The following is a 17,350-nucleotide window of genomic DNA, read 5'->3' as shown; positions in this document are numbered from 1 at the left end:
CTTACCCTTTGGGGCCGCACATACCTATATAGCCCATATAAGGGAGTACCCCCCCCCCCCCCCGGGAAAATTACCCTTTTCTAAAAAGGAAGTATCACTTTAACTCTACTTAACGAAGAGTACTTTCATCCCATAGCTGACTACAGTTAAGCTAGCAAAGATATGCGGACTTAAATATTTTGCGGATTATTTTAAGATATGCGGATTATTTTAAGATATGCGGAATATTTAAGATATGCGGATTATTATAATTTTAGGGGCGGACTATTTAGGGGCGGTGCCTCGCATGGGACGTTAGTCCCGTTGCACCTACCCCTTTTGGGTTTTGCTTCTTTTCTTTTCTTTATTACTTTCTTTATTATTTTATTATCATTATTATTATTATTATTATTATTATTATTATTATTATTATTACTATTATTATTATTATTATTTTCTCTTGTGTTGCCGGAAATACGCTCGGAAAGTTTCGGGGCTTTCACACGTAGTAACATAATTAATAGACGGAAATGGTTATGGAACCCGAGCACTTGACCGTGCACAAAACACAATAGTTGTTTTCTCCGTGCTGAGGAACTAACCAATAGAAAAGTGTTGGTTATGTAATCATGCATAGCGTATGAGCGCAAAACAAAAGATTTTGCACGGTCTTGGACTTTCCGACCAAAATCTTGGCATCTTTGTTTGCTCCTTTGATGTTTACCGAGCTTCCAAACCAGTCCCCTCTATTAACTATGGTAGTAACGACTATTTAGTCAGCAAATGGTTTTTTGCGCTTGCGTGTGCATGTATATATGGTTTCTCATGTTTATGCCCTTGTGAAATTCATGCTTTAGGCGGTAACTAGACGATGCCCTGTTTCTTGCAAAGGAGCTCTCTGATTTTATACCGAGTATCATCAAATATCATCTTCCATATAAACCTTCTGAGTCAACCCTTTCCCGTATCTTTCTTTTTCAGAAGCACCTCGCATAAAGAAGTACCTCACTGGACGTCGCATATTAATTAATATCATGACAGCCTGGTGGGATATTTTTTTGATAGCGGGACTAGTTAACACGCGCGATGAAGGATTCGAGTAATGGGCTCCTGGCCCGAGTAAACCGATGGTTGCTCCGCTCAGTTTTGGCTGCGAGTCAACATGATCGGGATGTGAAGAAGCCACAGTTTTAGATCCTATTCGCAGCTTCGCCGCCGCTCGAGAAAATTGTGTTTTTCACCTTTCATTTCCACGATCGAAACGTTTATTCTCCTAACTAGTGCCTTTGATTTCTTGTTTGGGCAGTCTTGAGAATTTGGTGTTCTTGCAATATCTCACCTCTTAAGCTGATAATATTCTTCATTCTCAATACCCATCTGACTGACATTCATTGAAATTTTGCGGAAGATTTACACAGCGATCACTTCTGGGAGTAGAAGGGTCAAGAAACGACGACGGCACTATATTAAACTACAACGTTACTCAATGGGCGATGGAGCTCACATTGAATTTTAAAGCCAGACGTGTGCATGCGCTTTTTTTTCATTTGCTGAATGGATTGATGAAAGGGTTTCAACATTTTCAGGAACGAAGGGCATGTTGACCCGACGCGCGATGTTGTGGGAAACTTTAAATAAGTTCCAATTTCAGCATTTTCTATACTTCCAACCATATCAAACAACCTATTCAAACGCCTTTGACATTTGCTTAAAAGAATCATGGATGCTGATCGCATGTCAAACAGATGTTGAACCTCTTAAAATCAGTCAGGACGCAGCTGTTTTACAACCTCTCATTTCATTGGATCCCTTTGTTTTTATGCTCATGGTGCATTGTTTCTTTGGTATCGTTCTTTGTCTTCATTGTTTTCTGAACCAATCCCGAGAGTCGTTCCGAGAGCTGCGTGGCGGCCCTCTGGAAAACACGCGGGTGAGAGTTTTTGTCACCTCGCGCAAAAGGGTCCTTTAAACAGATGAACTCCGCACAGTAAATCACTTCATTAATTAAGAAAGTTGGCGGTCGACTTAATTGCAAAAAAAATAAAATACATCCTTGCAAAAGGCACACAAATTATCTCAAAAGACGCCAAAAGGACCATTATTATAAAAGTTAAAATATATGCTAAAAAACACTAGAAAAGTTGTAATCTTATCGAAACTTCATAAACTAGATGACCAAACATCTTAAACTATGTATAAAATATAATTATTTCTAAGGCAATATCGAAAAAGACCCAATTTAACACTATCTAACAAATGTACGCCTTAATGATGCGTTAATCAAGTACTTTCTGCTATGTGTCGTGTCTGTCTTAAGGACGGTGCCTGCTAAAAAACACGAGGAACAGCCGAGTGTTTTTAGACCCTAACCCAGAGGACAATAACATTGCTGAACACCATTTACAGAGGGACCAAAGAATCGACTAGGATTCAGGCTGAATGCGCTACGTAAAGCATTAATTACTACCAATGAACCATGCTGGGAAAGCTCTGTTTTTAACTTAGAGCAGACACCACTAAAATAGCACCAATCACTAGCTGGTTACAGTCTGTACGGCCAATGACATCAGGGCTTAACCGACAGAAGACCAATAACATTACGACTTCGTTGACCACTTACATCAACGACCACAATATCTATATCATCTACTGCTATTACACTGAAAACGACGTTCGCCCAGGTTGTCAAAACACAGTTCAGTGTCACCTAAGATAGTCGTCCTCAGAATTACACTCACTCGCTCAAATAATGGAAATAACCAGTAGTAATCTCGGATTGTTGACGTGACAGTCGCCTTGGAAGCAAAGGAGAAGGGTAGCGAAAGAAGCAATATTATAGGACCGAGGTTTGAGGATAGGAGCATGTACTTATTTCTTGAGATAGTTTAAATAAGCGCCGAATACTATGAATCACGTGATGGGATTGAAATACTTTGCCCTAGGCTAGATTCTGAATCACAATTAAGTGCGGAAATAAAAAGCATCGAGTATTGTCTTCTTAAAGCGCCATCGTTTGAAGAACGAGGCATATCTATTCCTATGAAAAGTAGTGGCCGGGTATTCTGGAGTATTGCCGACGTGGAGCGTCACAAAATCTATCAAAATCTGAGTTCTTTTGGAATTGTGTGAAGGATTATAATTACTGAGAAATTTCCCTTGCCAAAAATCAGTGTGCTAACTCTACACAAACAGTTTGCGCATATGACGTATCAATGCACTATGACGTCTTTCAAGATGGCACTGAAAAAGGGCACGAACGAAAAATGAAAACTTCCTGAAGCCTCCCTATGCACAGGATACCCAAATTAGAAAGTTCTTACTCCTAATGTCGAACGCAATTATTAATTAATTAATATAATGAATTATTGCTATTATTATTATTGTTGTTGTTTTGTTGTTGTTATTATTGACATGTGCCTCTTGCCTCTTAAGTTGTTAATTCCATCATTTTATCTCCTAGGTACTGCAGCAATTCTCTGTAGGCTTTTTCGTGTTCCCCATAGAAGAGACTAAATTGGCTTCGCCTGGCTGGAAATAAGGGAGTAGAATTGGCGCCTGTGCTCCTGCATATCCGTCACCTTGTTCTTGCACAGGTGAGCTGTCTCCACTAGCGTGACAGGCGCTTTCTGCTCTGTGGATGTTTGATCCACCAATCGCCTCACTGGGTTGATTTAATTGGCTCGACATTATACTCTGCACAGCACTTCCCACGACAGCATTCCTCAGTCCATTGGCTTGGTTGGCACCTACACCCATAAGTTGGCTCTGTTCGGTCGCCTGCGAAGCGCCACCATCACCAGAGTATACAGAGTCTTCGGCAGCGTTTGCCTCAGTGTGACTCAAACTGCTGGTCTGATTAGCAGCTGTCTCGGAAAGGCGTATCTGTGCGGTAGAGTATCGTCCTTCCCCACTCTCGGTCATTGTGAAACCATTCGCAAGATCAGAGCGACTGGGAAATGAAAAAAGAACCTTTTAGACTGAAATAAGACTCGCTGTGGTAGGAAAAGTTATAATTACATAAAAGAAAAAACAGCAACCTCGCAGCTCGTAGTAGGATCAAATTTATTTATTTAAAGTTCATATTTTGTTTTATTTTGGCTCGTCAAATACAAAGAAAATAATTAATACCCCAAAAGAAAGATACTGACTGAGAGGCCACAATAGCAAAATCATGAGGTCCCATGTGGTCTTAAGAAATGGACACTACCTAGATCTGAGTATTTCAATTTCGGCCAAATTAGATAACAAATTAATTATAAGAAGTAACGTTTACGGCTTCAAATTAAATTAAACGTACGCTTATATAATAAGATATAAATAGCATTTGATCTCCCTACCTATTTCTATTTAAGTTTCAATGATACGTTTCAAATCTGTTCACTAAATTTTACTGTATTTTTTCATGACGTGAACGCGCGCCTAATAGACCTTATTCATAAATGGCGGTCAATTTATAATTCTTTTGTCAAAGTGCAAATTAGCCTACCAAGCCTCGATGCCATACAGTGAATTGAAAAGAATTATTGCTCTAAAATGAGGCTTGGTAGGCTAATTTGCACGTGGACAAAAGAATTATAAATGTGACCGCCATTTATCAATAAGGTCTATAAGCTGTCATTCTAAGGTTAATATTTATTTATTTTGTCCCGATTAAAGACAATTAACACCAATTCATCTGCAGATTAAGCTCATAGGACGCAGACAGTTTCATTGGTAACCCAAATATCGATTGTCACGCAAATGCCTGATTAGCGGAATGAAAAAATTGAGGGTCATAATACAGGCCTAGCAAAGCACTTTCTAAATTTAGTCCATATTATGATGCGTGCCACTATAAACAAACCACAATTTGTGGTACCATAAAGGATATTGCCTACAGCGTACACACTGGCCACAAAAATTCGAAACCGCAACCGGAAAGAAAACTCTTAGTCAATCGTGTAGGGTCATTGAGAACTGAAGTTAACCGGAAGGCAGAAAGTGCCTGTTTTGATCAACTTTCAGTTGAATGGCGAGCTTGTGCAAGTTGAAAACTTCGCATTAAAACCAGTTGAAAATAACTGGTTGATCTTGTGGACATTACATTTTCTTGATGCATCCCCAAACTGAGGAACAGGTGGAACCCAGACAGCCGTACAAGTCGTACTTTAACTAATGCGTATTCCGTTAAAAAAAAAATGTCAATTTTCGCGACAAATGATTCACAATTTCGTCGAAATCTACAGCCGAGAAAAGTCAATGAATGGCGATATTTCGCGTGACCCGTCACCTGTTTTTATTACTATGTCAACCTTAACCAGAGCATTCGTAGTTTTTCACGTCCAATAATGAGTAGCTTTCATGACATGGTGTACTCAAACAATCCGTAATTTCAAATATAGCGTAATTATACCTAAGTTTCATATACTCATTTCGACTCACTGCCTTTATCATCTGGAGGGTAAAGGTAAAGTCTGCTACGAGCGTAGAAAGCCCATCAGACCGGCGCTTATCTCCAGTTTCTGTAGCATGAAGCGACTAGGAGTATTAATACTCCTCTCTGGATGGGATGCCAGTCATTTGCAGGGTTACCCCCAGCATTAAATTTGCCGGTACCCATTTATAAACCTGGGTAGCTTCGATCAAGCAGCCAAATAAATAAAACATTTTTTTCTAAAATTCTAGATGTTTCGCTGAAATCAGGCCTTTTACATGCTATCATTCATGTTTTTGGTTTATTAGAGATATTGCTTGAAAAAACCGAATTAAAAAATTGATTGTAAATACGTTTGAGGGCACTGATTCTTGACTAAAATGTGTTCTTATCCAGTATACTGAGGAAATTATTTGTACCTGTTCTCAAAAGCACCCAAATAAATCTACCTTATTACATGAAATTTTGGCGACACTTTAATTTAGCGAATTTAGCGAGTTTCAAAATATCGCCAAATTAAAATGAACCAAAATTAAGTGTCGCTAAATTTAAATCGTCGCTAAATTAAAGTGACTACAATAGGAAATTCCGCCATCTGGTCCGTTTCACACGATCACGCTATTTTGCGGTTGATTATGACGTGTATCGGATGTTCACTGAATACATTTCAGCTTCACAACTGAAATGGATTCTTCGCTCGCATTAAATCTCGCTTTCCCATGTGGACTATGCGGTTTCCACTTTTATCAACAGCTGTGGAATCCTAAATGAAAAGCTTGACACAATTATTTGTTTTGTTTAGCTTTATAACGTTGTGTGATGTTTTTGATGATTTTTTTAAATGAACCCATTGACGTAAGAAAAATTGTGTTTGTTCATCGTGGTAAAGTACAATAATAAGAATAATCAAGGTATTATCGTTTGACTGACGATGTGGTCACTTATGATATGAATCGCCAAGTAACTACATCATGACACAAACGATTAATAATTTTACTGTTCTATTGTCGTCGCAAAAGTTTTGTTCGCCAGAAAGTTTCAGATTGCGAAATCGCGAAAATTAAGTGACGTATGTTCCAAAATTTGCGAAAAATCGCTAAATTAAGGTGTCGCTAAATCCGGATTTTTCAAAATCGCTAAATTAACGTGTCGCCAAAATTTCATGTAATAAGGTAGAAGACATGATTTCTCCATACAAAGTCTTCTTCGACAAATTCCGCGAGTCACCGTGAGCCAGTAGCCGCTCATCCGTGTTCTATTAAAAATCCCTGAATCTCACTGCTCTTCTATTCGCTGATAGAATACAACGTGCGCTCGATAACATACACAATCACCCGGACATAATGATTTTTGAAATCTTCAATTTTTTTTTTCTTTATTATGAAACCCCTCCATGACGGGCGATAACACTCAACTCGATAGGACATACACACTGACCCGGACATATAATGACAAAAATGCGTTTGGATAAAACTGCCAAAAAGGACTTATAAATCTCAAAAATCATTGACATGAAAAAAAAATTGAATCTATTCAGTCGTTTAAAATCTCAGTACCGGTATGAGCTGCACACGTGGAATATATACGCAAGCGCTTAACGGAAAGGCTACACCGCCCCTAATTATCAGCGACACTCACCAATATTAAAGAAGATCTTGCACGAGCAGGCAACTATTTTTCTTTTACGGATATTTCGCCAGTGTGTGCTTGCTGATTCACAGCCTTCTTGACCAGAAAAAAAATGCTTACTTGTGTGGTCTGATGATTGTCGCACGTTTTACTCGACTAAGTGGAATCCCCTGTAGAAATGGGCTATTTTGGCAAAGACCCTTTTACTTGCTTCGCCGTCTGGAAAGTACGTGGTAATTACGATTTTATCCTGACTAATATTGACTTCCTTTGTATTACACAAAACGTTGATTGGGCTTTAAAATCTTGTGGTTGACTGAACCCATGCATCTCACAGTTTCCGCCTCTTGAGCCAAATTTAAATGGCTGGAAACACTGACTAATCAACTGTTTAATCGCCTTAGTGTCAGCATAGTTTTCATACCACAACGTCCATTGTTCTCTCCCACACTGTCTAGCCTTTGGATATTAGTAGTAAATAAATCATCTTATGATTAACACAAGGGATGTATTTCTCGAAAACCGTACGTTAGCTTTCCTCACAAAGCCACATTTAATAACGATTGTGAATCGAATGACATAGTTTTTCTCCATGTTAGGGTGCTTTCGATTTCATGATTTTTCAAATCTTCATTCCTTTCGCTTTAAACTGTATTCTGAAAGTCCTGTTTTTCATTCTCAGCAAAAACATGATCTACTGACAAACAATCAACCAATCAATCTGATTGATTGGTTAGTATTTGCTTTCCTCTTTTAACGCGTAATTGCTTTGCTATCGGGGGTGTAAGCTGAATAATAAATAATGAATAACGAGTATAAATAAAAAATGAATAACTGGGTCTGAAAACGCTGGAATAATGAATAACGCAGTTATGCCAGAATAATGAATAACAACAAGGAATAATGAATAACCTACAAAAATTTAAAAAGAATAATGAATAATTCGAGCAAAACACACAAAGAATAATGAATAATCGAGGTTCAATTATTCAGCTTTGCTACGATTTAATTTAAGGTAAGGTAATGAATTTATATAGCGCATTTTCTATTGACATATTCAAATGCGCTTTAGAAGCAATGGATCTATGGGTGAGATCGGACATCAGCAAATATAGGCGCCGCTGGCAGCCGCTATCAGTCCATTAGCGATCTCACCCAGCACATGAATGAATGAAATGAGACCTGACCACAACATGCAAATAGTCCACAAATGATGGAAATATTCCACACGTGCAAAAAGCCGTCTGTGACAGGAATTCTTGTGAGGTCATGAAGTTACCTTCTAATTGTAGGAGAGCTTTAGTTTGCATTCCGCAACTTATAGTTTCCCCCATGAAACATGAATATCAGTTTTAGAAAGAGTAAACGGCATTTTTACCGCAAAACAGTGATAATGAATACGTATCCATGTTAGGGTGCTTTCGATTGGGAAGTCCGGATTTAGATCTTAAACTCCGGATCTTCGGACTTGCAATCGAACACAAAATCCGAAAACGGATTTCGCGACGGATTTTGATAATTGAGATCCTTACCCGACATGGATTTCCAATCAGTGAATCTGCGACAAAATGATTTTATGTTTGATTGGAAATCCGAAGATCCAGATTTTAAAATCTAAACCTGGATTTCCCAATCGAAAGCACCCTTAATTGGGTTTAGCAGAATACTCCTTCCGTAATACCAAGATTTACTTAATGTATTTGCCTTACTGAAATTGTAAAATTCATTTGCTGTCCTTTCATCGAACTACCAAAAAGGATATCCAAATCGCAAAAAAAAATAAAATTTGAATCTATTCAGTCTTTGAAAATCTCAGTATCGGTATTAGCTACAAATGTACACTGTATACTCAACTTGTCTACGCGAATGCTAACTTTTTTTTATCTTAGACACTCACCAATACGATGATCTTGCACAAGCAGGGCCTCTTTTCTAACAGATATTTCGTGAGTGTGTGCTTGCTGATTCACAGCGATCTTGACCGCGAGATCTGCGAAAAAATTAAAGTGTTGCACGGAGTACTTGACAACCTCGACAGCCCGATTGCTTTCCTGTTTGGCGTATCGACAGCAAACTTTTAGTCTTCGTGGCGAAGTTTCGTTTTTGATTGGCTGTGATGATATTGAATAGCCACAAAACAAAGGTCACTGGTTGCCGCAGGGTCATACATTACTACACTTATTTATAACGTATACTTATTGTGGTAATTAACGATTGCATGTACTACATTTGCCATCTCTTTTGGCCGCAGGTAAAATGTCTGATCTGTTAACGTATTCTCCTTATTTGTGCTAAATCAAATGTCCAAAATGTACCAGCGTAACCTCTAAATTGCTTCTTATGACATTTTTTCATTCTCTCAGCATATAAGTTCAATTCATTTCAACTAAGTTCAGTCAAGTTAAATGAGCAACAGAGAGCGAACTTGACTTTAAAGAGAGACACCCACAAAATAGCCCTGAAAAAAATGATGGCTTAGAGGAAAATATAACGATTCTCCGGACCCATGGCGTGTTAATTTTTCCTCTCAATTTTCTCTCAATGTATGTTGCATATTTACTGATAATATGCATCAGCGACTTTTTTGTTCATTCGACGAAATTAGTACGGAACAAAAGAAGTAAATGTTTCTGAACCCAGTTGAAGTCTGGATGGCTCATTCATAACAACGGATAACGTATTGGTGAACATCTCTTGGTGCTTACAAATACATTCAATGCATGACTTACAAGTTGGACATTTAAATGGAAAATGAAGACCATCAATAATAAAGAAATGGCGGGCTTCAACTTGCATGCGGATTCATCATTGATTTTGGGGAGGGAGTACTGGTTTTTTTATTTTATTTGCAGAAGTCAGTTATAACAAACACTTTGAATATCGCACGTTCATTAAATACAACTATAAGACATGAGTCATTAAGAGAGAACATTATAAGTTAGCTTTTATTGAACTGATTTAATGATTTGTAAAGAAGATTTTAGGTTTTTGGTTTTTAGTCAACGAACAATTCATTTAGAAGCTCTGTATTTATAGGAATTCAAGTTTTAAGAGAATTTTAAACAACTTAGTTTTAGTTAGTTTCGATTTTATAGCGGAAGTTTTTGTTTTCTTTTTTAAGTTGTTAGTTGGTAGCTTGAGGTCCATAGGCTACGTCTATACGCCCTATGACCCTATTGTAAATAAGTGCATTCAGAAGTGTAAAGGCTGATTTTAATTAGCGACGGAATCGGAGCTCGAGTCGTAACCGGACGTGCATAGCGATACGATCTAGTGAAAATCAAACTTTCGGATTCAGAAGCAGAAAACCGATTTCCCTTATGACTCCGTCGCTTACGATCCAGTGAAAACTGCATCGTCGGAGTCGGAAGCATAATTGGAAGAGCAAACCAATCACAATGCTCGATTCCAATCATTGTGATTGGTTGGTTCTTGCGCTTCTGCTTCTGCCTCCAACAATCTAGTTTTCACTGAATCATAAACGACGGAGTCATAAGCGGAGTCGGAAGAAAATGGAAACGTTCGGATTCTTCCTAATCCGATTCCGTCGAGCTTATGACTAACAACAACATAGTTATGCACATTGAGAATGAGAATTTTAAGAATCTGTCCAATTGTTAAATTGGAAAATGACGTCTGAGTTTTAGTGATCAGGATGAGTGAGGATTTTAGCTTGTTGATCTATACAAATTTTTAGATTTTAGTTTGTTGATGTATATAATAAGTTCAGTTCTAGGTTTTAGAATTGTTTTATTGTTTAAAGAGATTTCCAGTGTTTCGTCACGTTACTTAACGCCCAATCACCGTGTTATTAGTAGGTATTCGTGCGTGATAAATTACCATAATAATAATTGGTTTGTTATTGTTATCATAGCGTTGTCTTTAACTTCTGATCTCCTGCCTACGGACGTTTTCCCGATTTTCTTATTTTTAATCGAAAATGAACTTTAATTGGTGCCTAATTAACATGGACTACTACTGACTCTGCAGTAGTTGAGGATAACAGTATTATAGTATCATGACGCCTTCAAGAATCTGTGATCAGGACAATTAGAATTGACTACGTTCGTAATTGCTTTTCATCGAGTAGGCTTGTAAATCTACAAAATTAGTCTAAGTATGTCCACTTGTTTCGTACAGTTATTTGTGCCGTTAAAAGAAAAAATTCTACATGCTCTCCATTTCGCTTCCAAGAAGCGTCGGCCGGCTCCAATAGAAGTCGCGGCATCGCCCCGCGCTTCAGTCGCAAGCTATTCTACCGTTTAACCATAGCCAGTCATTCTACAAGGAAACCGTTCCGTTTAGTTTAACTGTGGCTCGCGACAACGAGTTACTTTAATCAATTTGAATTACTGTCAGCGACGTCCACATATGAAAACATTGGGATCTTTAGAGAATGAAAGATCATCTAGAATATATTTCCAATAAAAATAATAAGTTTCTACCAACCTTTCTTTCTTCAATCCAGGTGGTACAGCAGCGCCTGCCCTTCACGAAGCTTAGAGCACCCAGTCTGACAGTCCGCCAGCCAGCAGCTGATAATTGAATCGCATTATCTACGAATCATGCAGAAAGGGGCCAATAGGAAAATTCATTGTAAACGTAAGACGCTTAACTTTCGGAATTAAATGTTAGCGGATTAACAAAAATGTTTACCGGATGAATTGACGGAACCAGACTTGGTTCTTGGCTATGATATATTAAAGGATAGTCACGATTGACGTCACCATCAGCCTTTATGCGAATAAGTTTAGCTCTTTATTATACAAAACAAATAGATTCCATGTAGCCGTGCGTCTCTTCAGTAATAGATCACAGAAGACGTCAAAATGTGGTAAGAACTTCAGTGACACACTCGGCTATCGCCTCGTGTGCCACTCGTTTGTTCTTACCACATTTTGACGTCATCTGTGATCTATTACTGAACAGACGCAGGGCAACATGGAATCTATTTGTGAAGGAAGCCCTTAGACAGCAATGACCAGAACCAGGTTGTTGCCCAGTGGTTTTCGTTTAACCAATAGTTTGCTTGAGGTGCTCAGTCTCGCGCGCCCAGAAAACCTGGTTGTGGTCATTGTTATTAAAGGGCATTCATTTGTTAATTAGATACCCACACACATTTTGTGAAGGAAAACGATGATAGGATTTTTAAGCTAATTGGCTTAAAAGCCCTCTTGATTTTTTTTATAGTTAACGACAGGAAATATTGAAAGAGGTAATAACCTACTTGACACATTTTTTGACTTCTAATCTGAAATATAAACATTGTTTTTCCTGTACATATTTTCTGTTTCAACTTCAACCCCAGAGTAAATGCGACACTTTACCACAAGAGAGTACTTTGGTCAGATTAGCGAAACCATGTAAACTACTTCCCTTGGGATAATTCTAGTCCTAGAAATTCCCGCTGCCAGCCTTCAGCAACCTTGTTCTACCGATTGTGAACCAAAACCCAAACCGAAATACACAGCATCGAAAAGCATGCAAAAATTTGCTTTGTCCATTAGGTTCTTTCTAGGTTCTTCCCTCCGTGCAAACAGTCCCTAGGAGATTACTAATGATAGACTAGTAACGCCAAAGATGTCCAAAGAACTCACGTTTTTCGCAAAGAATCATCCTGTCATCCCGTCTAATCTTCGCTGGAGTACTTGACTTATTGGATATACACAAATAGGTACGAAGTTTTTTTTTTCTTTTTTAACACTGTTCAGTACGGTTGAGGCAATGACACCCGACTTCGAGAAGGATAAGAAGACCACAAAACAATGTTTAATGAGCGGAAATAATAATGCATCTGCGCGATCAACATACCGCACGTGCAGCACGATTAATTTTCCCTTGCTCTTTTAACCAATGTTATTAAATTCTCAACCTCGGATAATGCAATTCTCGTGCTCTGATTGCTTCACTCAATCTCGGTTATCAGCTCATATACCTTAGTTTGACCTTATATGGTAAATGATTGCGCTTAGTGTTGCTAAACTAAAAACGTTTGCGCCAGAAAGCAAAATTTCTTTCGGTATAAAGCAAAAGAAAAACGTTTTTGTGGAAAGTTTGGATCACTTTCGAAGCTTAGAGATACGGGAAAAGGTAAGAGATGTTTTTGTGATGAACCTGCGTCTGTCTGACCACGAGGTATTACACAACATCGCATCTTCATCAACTTTTTTAGATTTCGCTAGCTAGGATTTTCTCGCTTTTTTCGCTTGTATTTCGTACTTCTAAACTTTTGGAGTTTAAGGAATTTAATAAAACAATTATTCCATTCGCGCTTGTTGGATATGAGAGTGGTTATAGCCAACTCGGCGCTACGCGCCTCGTTGGCTATTTACCATCTCATATTCAACGCGCGCTCATGGAATAATTGTTAAATATTCTTGTCTTGGAACGCGTTTGAAGTCGCAGCTGTTGTCCGGTTTCGTAAACTCCCTACAACAACGTGAAATACCGTAAATGATCCAATAGAGGACTGGAGCAGATAGTTAATTTTAGAAATCCAAGAGGGAGGGGCTTTTAATAGATAGGAGCCGTTTAAACCTCTTTCGTTAAAAAGCTCATCAAAACTAAAATGCTGTCGATAAAATGACGTCTGAGTTTTAGTGATCAGGATGAGTGAGGATTTTAGCTTGTTGATCTATACAAATTTTTAGATTTTAGTTTCTTGATGTATATAATAAGTTCAGTTCTAGGTTTTAGAATTGTTTTATTGTTTAAAGAGATTTCCAGTGTTTCGTCACGTTACTTAACGCCCAATCACCGTATTATTAGTAGGTATTCGTGCGTGATAAATTACCAAAATAATAATTGGTTTGTTATTGTTATCATAGCGTTGTCTTTAACTTCTGATCTCCTGCCTACGGACGTTTTCCCGATTTTCTTATTTTTAATCGAAAATGAACTTTAATTGGTGCCTAATTAACATGGACTACTACTGACTCTGCAGTAGTTGAGGATAACAGTATTATAGTATCATGACGCCTTCAAGAATCTGTGATCAGGACAATTAGAATTGACTACGTTCGTAATTGCTTTTCATCGAGTAGGCTTGTAAATCTACAAAATTAGTCTAAGTATGTCCACTTGTTTCGTACAGTTATTTGTGCCGTTAAAAGAAAAAATTCTACATGCTCTCCATTTCGCTTCCAAGAAGCGTCGGCCGGCTCCAATAGAAGTCGCGGCATCGCCCCGCGCTTCAGTCGCAAGCTATTCTACCGTTTAACCATAGCCAGTCATTCTACAAGGAAACCGTTCCGTTTAGTTTAACTGTGGCTCGCGACAACGAGTTACTTTAATCAATTTGAATTACTGTCAGCGACGTCCACATATGAAAACATTGGGATCTTTAGAGAATGAAAGATCATCTAGAATATATTTCCAATAAAAATAATAAGTTTCTACCAACCTTTCTTTCTTCAATCCAGGTGGTACAGCAGCGCCTGCCCTTCACGAAGCTTAGAGCACCCAGTCTGACAGTCCGCCAGCCAGCAGCTGATAATTGAATCGCATTATCTACGAATCATGCAGAAAGGGGCCAATAGGAAAATTCATTGTAAACGTAAGACGCTTAACTTTCGGAATTAAATGTTAGCGGATTAACAAAAATGTTTACCGGATGAATTGACGGAACCAGACTTGGTTCTTGGCTATGATATATTAAAGGATAGTCACGATTGACGTCACCATCAGCCTTTATGCGAATAAGTTTAGCTCTTTATTATACAAAACAAATAGATTCCATGTAGCCGTGCGTCTCTTCAGTAATAGATCACAGAAGACGTCAAAATGTGGTAAGAACTTCAGTGACACACTCGGCTATCGCCTCGTGTGCCACTCGTTTGTTCTTACCACATTTTGACGTCATCTGTGATCTATTACTGAACAGACGCAGGGCAACATGGAATCTATTTGTGAAGGAAGCCCTTAGACAGCAATGACCAGAACCAGGTTGTTGCCCAGTGGTTTTCGTTTAACCAATAGTTTGCTTGAGGTGCTCAGTCTCGCGCGCCCAGAAAACCTGGTTGTGGTCATTGTTATTAAAGGGCATTCATTTGTTAATTAGATACCCACACACATTTTGTGAAGGAAAACGATGATAGGATTTTTAAGCTAATTGGCTTAAAAGCCCTCTTGATTTTTTTTATAGTTAACGACAGGAAATATTGAAAGAGGTAATAACCTACTTGACACATTTTTTGACTTCTAATCTGAAATATAAACATTGTTTTTCCTGTACATATTTTCTGTTTCAACTTCAACCCCAGAGTAAATGCGACACTTTACCACAAGAGAGTACTTTGGTCAGATTAGCGAAACCATGTAAACTACTTCCCTTGGGATAATTCTAGTCCTAGAAATTCCCGCTGCCAGCCTTCAGCAACCTTGTTCTACCGATTGTGAACCAAAACCCAAACCGAAATACACAGCATCGAAAAGCATGCAAAAATTTGCTTTGTCCATTAGGTTCTTTCTAGGTTCTTCCCTCCGTGCAAACAGTCCCTAGGAGATTACTAATGATAGACTAGTAACGCCAAAGATGTCCAAAGAACTCACGTTTTTCGCAAAGAATCATCCTGTCATCCCGTCTAATCTTCGCTGGAGTACTTGACTTATTGGATATACACAAATAGGTACGAAGTTTTTTTTTTCTTTTTTAACACTGTTCAGTACGGTTGAGGCAATGACACCCGACTTCGAGAAGGATAAGAAGACCACAAAACAATGTTTAATGAGCGGAAATAATAATGCATCTGCGCGATCAACATACCGCACGTGCAGCACGATTAATTTTCCCTTGCTCTTTTAACCAATGTTATTAAATTCTCAACCTCGGATAATGCAATTCTCGTGCTCTGATTGCTTCACTCAATCTCGGTTATCAGCTCATATACCTTAGTTTGACCTTATATGGTAAATGATTGCGCTTAGTGTTGCTAAACTAAAAACGTTTGCGCCAGAAAGCAAAATTTCTTTCGGTATAAAGCAAAAGAAAAACGTTTTTGTGGAAAGTTTGGATCACTTTCGAAGCTTAGAGATACGGGAAAAGGTAAGAGATGTTTTTGTGATGAACCTGCGTCTGTCTGACCACGAGGTATTACACAACATCGCATCTTCATCAACTTTTTTAGATTTCGCTAGCTAGGATTTTCTCGCTTTTTTCGCTTGTATTTCGTACTTCTAAACTTTTGGAGTTTAAGGAATTTAATAAAACAATTATTCCATTCGCGCTTGTTGGATATGAGAGTGGTTATAGCCAACTCGGCGCTACGCGCCTCGTTGGCTATTTACCATCTCATATTCAACGCGCGCTCATGGAATAATTGTTAAATATTCTTGTCTTGGAACGCGTTTGAAGTCGCAGCTGTTGTCCGGTTTCGTAAACTCCCTACAACAACGTGAAATACCGTAAATGATCCAATAGAGGACTGGAGCAGATAGTTAATTTTAGAAATCCAAGAGGGAGGGGCTTTTAATAGATAGGAGCCGTTTAAACCTCTTTCGTTAAAAAGCTCATCAAAACTAAAATGCTGTCGATAAAATGACGTCTGAGTTTTAGTGATCAGGATGAGTGAGGATTTTAGCTTGTTGATCTATACAAATTTTTAGATTTTAGTTTCTTGATGTATATAATAAGTTCAGTTCTAGGTTTTAGAATTGTTTTATTGTTTAAAGAGATTTCCAGTGTTTCGTCACGTTACTTAACGCCCAATCACCGTATTATTAGTAGGTATTCGTGCGTGATAAATTACCAAAATAATAATTGGTTTGTTATTGTTATCATAGCGTTGTCTTTAACTTCTGATCTCCTGCCTACGGACGTTTTCCCGATTTTCTTATTTTTAATCGAAAATGAACTTTAATTGGTGCCTAATTAACATGGACTACTACTGACTCTGCAGTAGTTGAGGATAACAGTATTATAGTATCATGACGCCTTCAAGAATCTGTGATCAGGACAATTAGAATTGACTACGTTCGTAATTGCTTTTCATCGAGTAGGCTTGTAAATCTACAAAATTAGTCTAAGTATGTCCACTTGTTTCGTACAGTTATTTGTGCCGTTAAAAGAAAAAATTCTACATGCTCTCCATTTCGCTTCCAAGAAGCGTCGGCCGGCTCCAATAGAAGTCGCGGCATCGCCCCGCGCTTCAGTCGCAAGCTATTCTACCGTTTAACCATAGCCAGTCATTCTACAAGGAAACCGTTCCGTTTAGTTTAACTGTGGCTCGCGACAACGAGTTACTTTAATCAATTTGAATTACTGTCAGCGACGTCCACATATGAAAACATTGGGATCTTTAGAGAATGAAAGATCATCTAGAATATATTTCC

At 38.3% G+C, this 17,350-nt stretch overlaps 1 long non-coding RNA gene across 1 annotated transcript; it reads right to left on the bottom strand.

Annotated features, from left to right (window-relative positions):
• Positions 1-1,647: 1,647 nt before the first annotated feature.
• Positions 1,648-11,909, bottom strand: LOC138057875 (uncharacterized). The gene is made up of 3 exons (XR_011133741.1): positions 11,471-11,909; positions 8,919-9,011; positions 1,648-3,928 (listed from the first exon to the last, which is right to left on the bottom strand). It is a non-coding gene; the product is annotated as an uncharacterized lncRNA (long non-coding RNA).
• Between the last annotated feature and the right edge of the window lie 5,441 nt (positions 11,910-17,350).

The sequence above is a fragment of the Montipora capricornis genome, chromosome 7, assembly GCF_036669925.1.
Source record: "Montipora capricornis isolate CH-2021 chromosome 7, ASM3666992v2, whole genome shotgun sequence".
NCBI lineage: Eukaryota > Metazoa > Cnidaria > Anthozoa > Scleractinia > Acroporidae > Montipora > Montipora capricornis.
The sequence above is the reverse complement of the archived record's forward strand: the minus strand, read 5'-3'. Positions and strand labels throughout refer to the sequence as shown.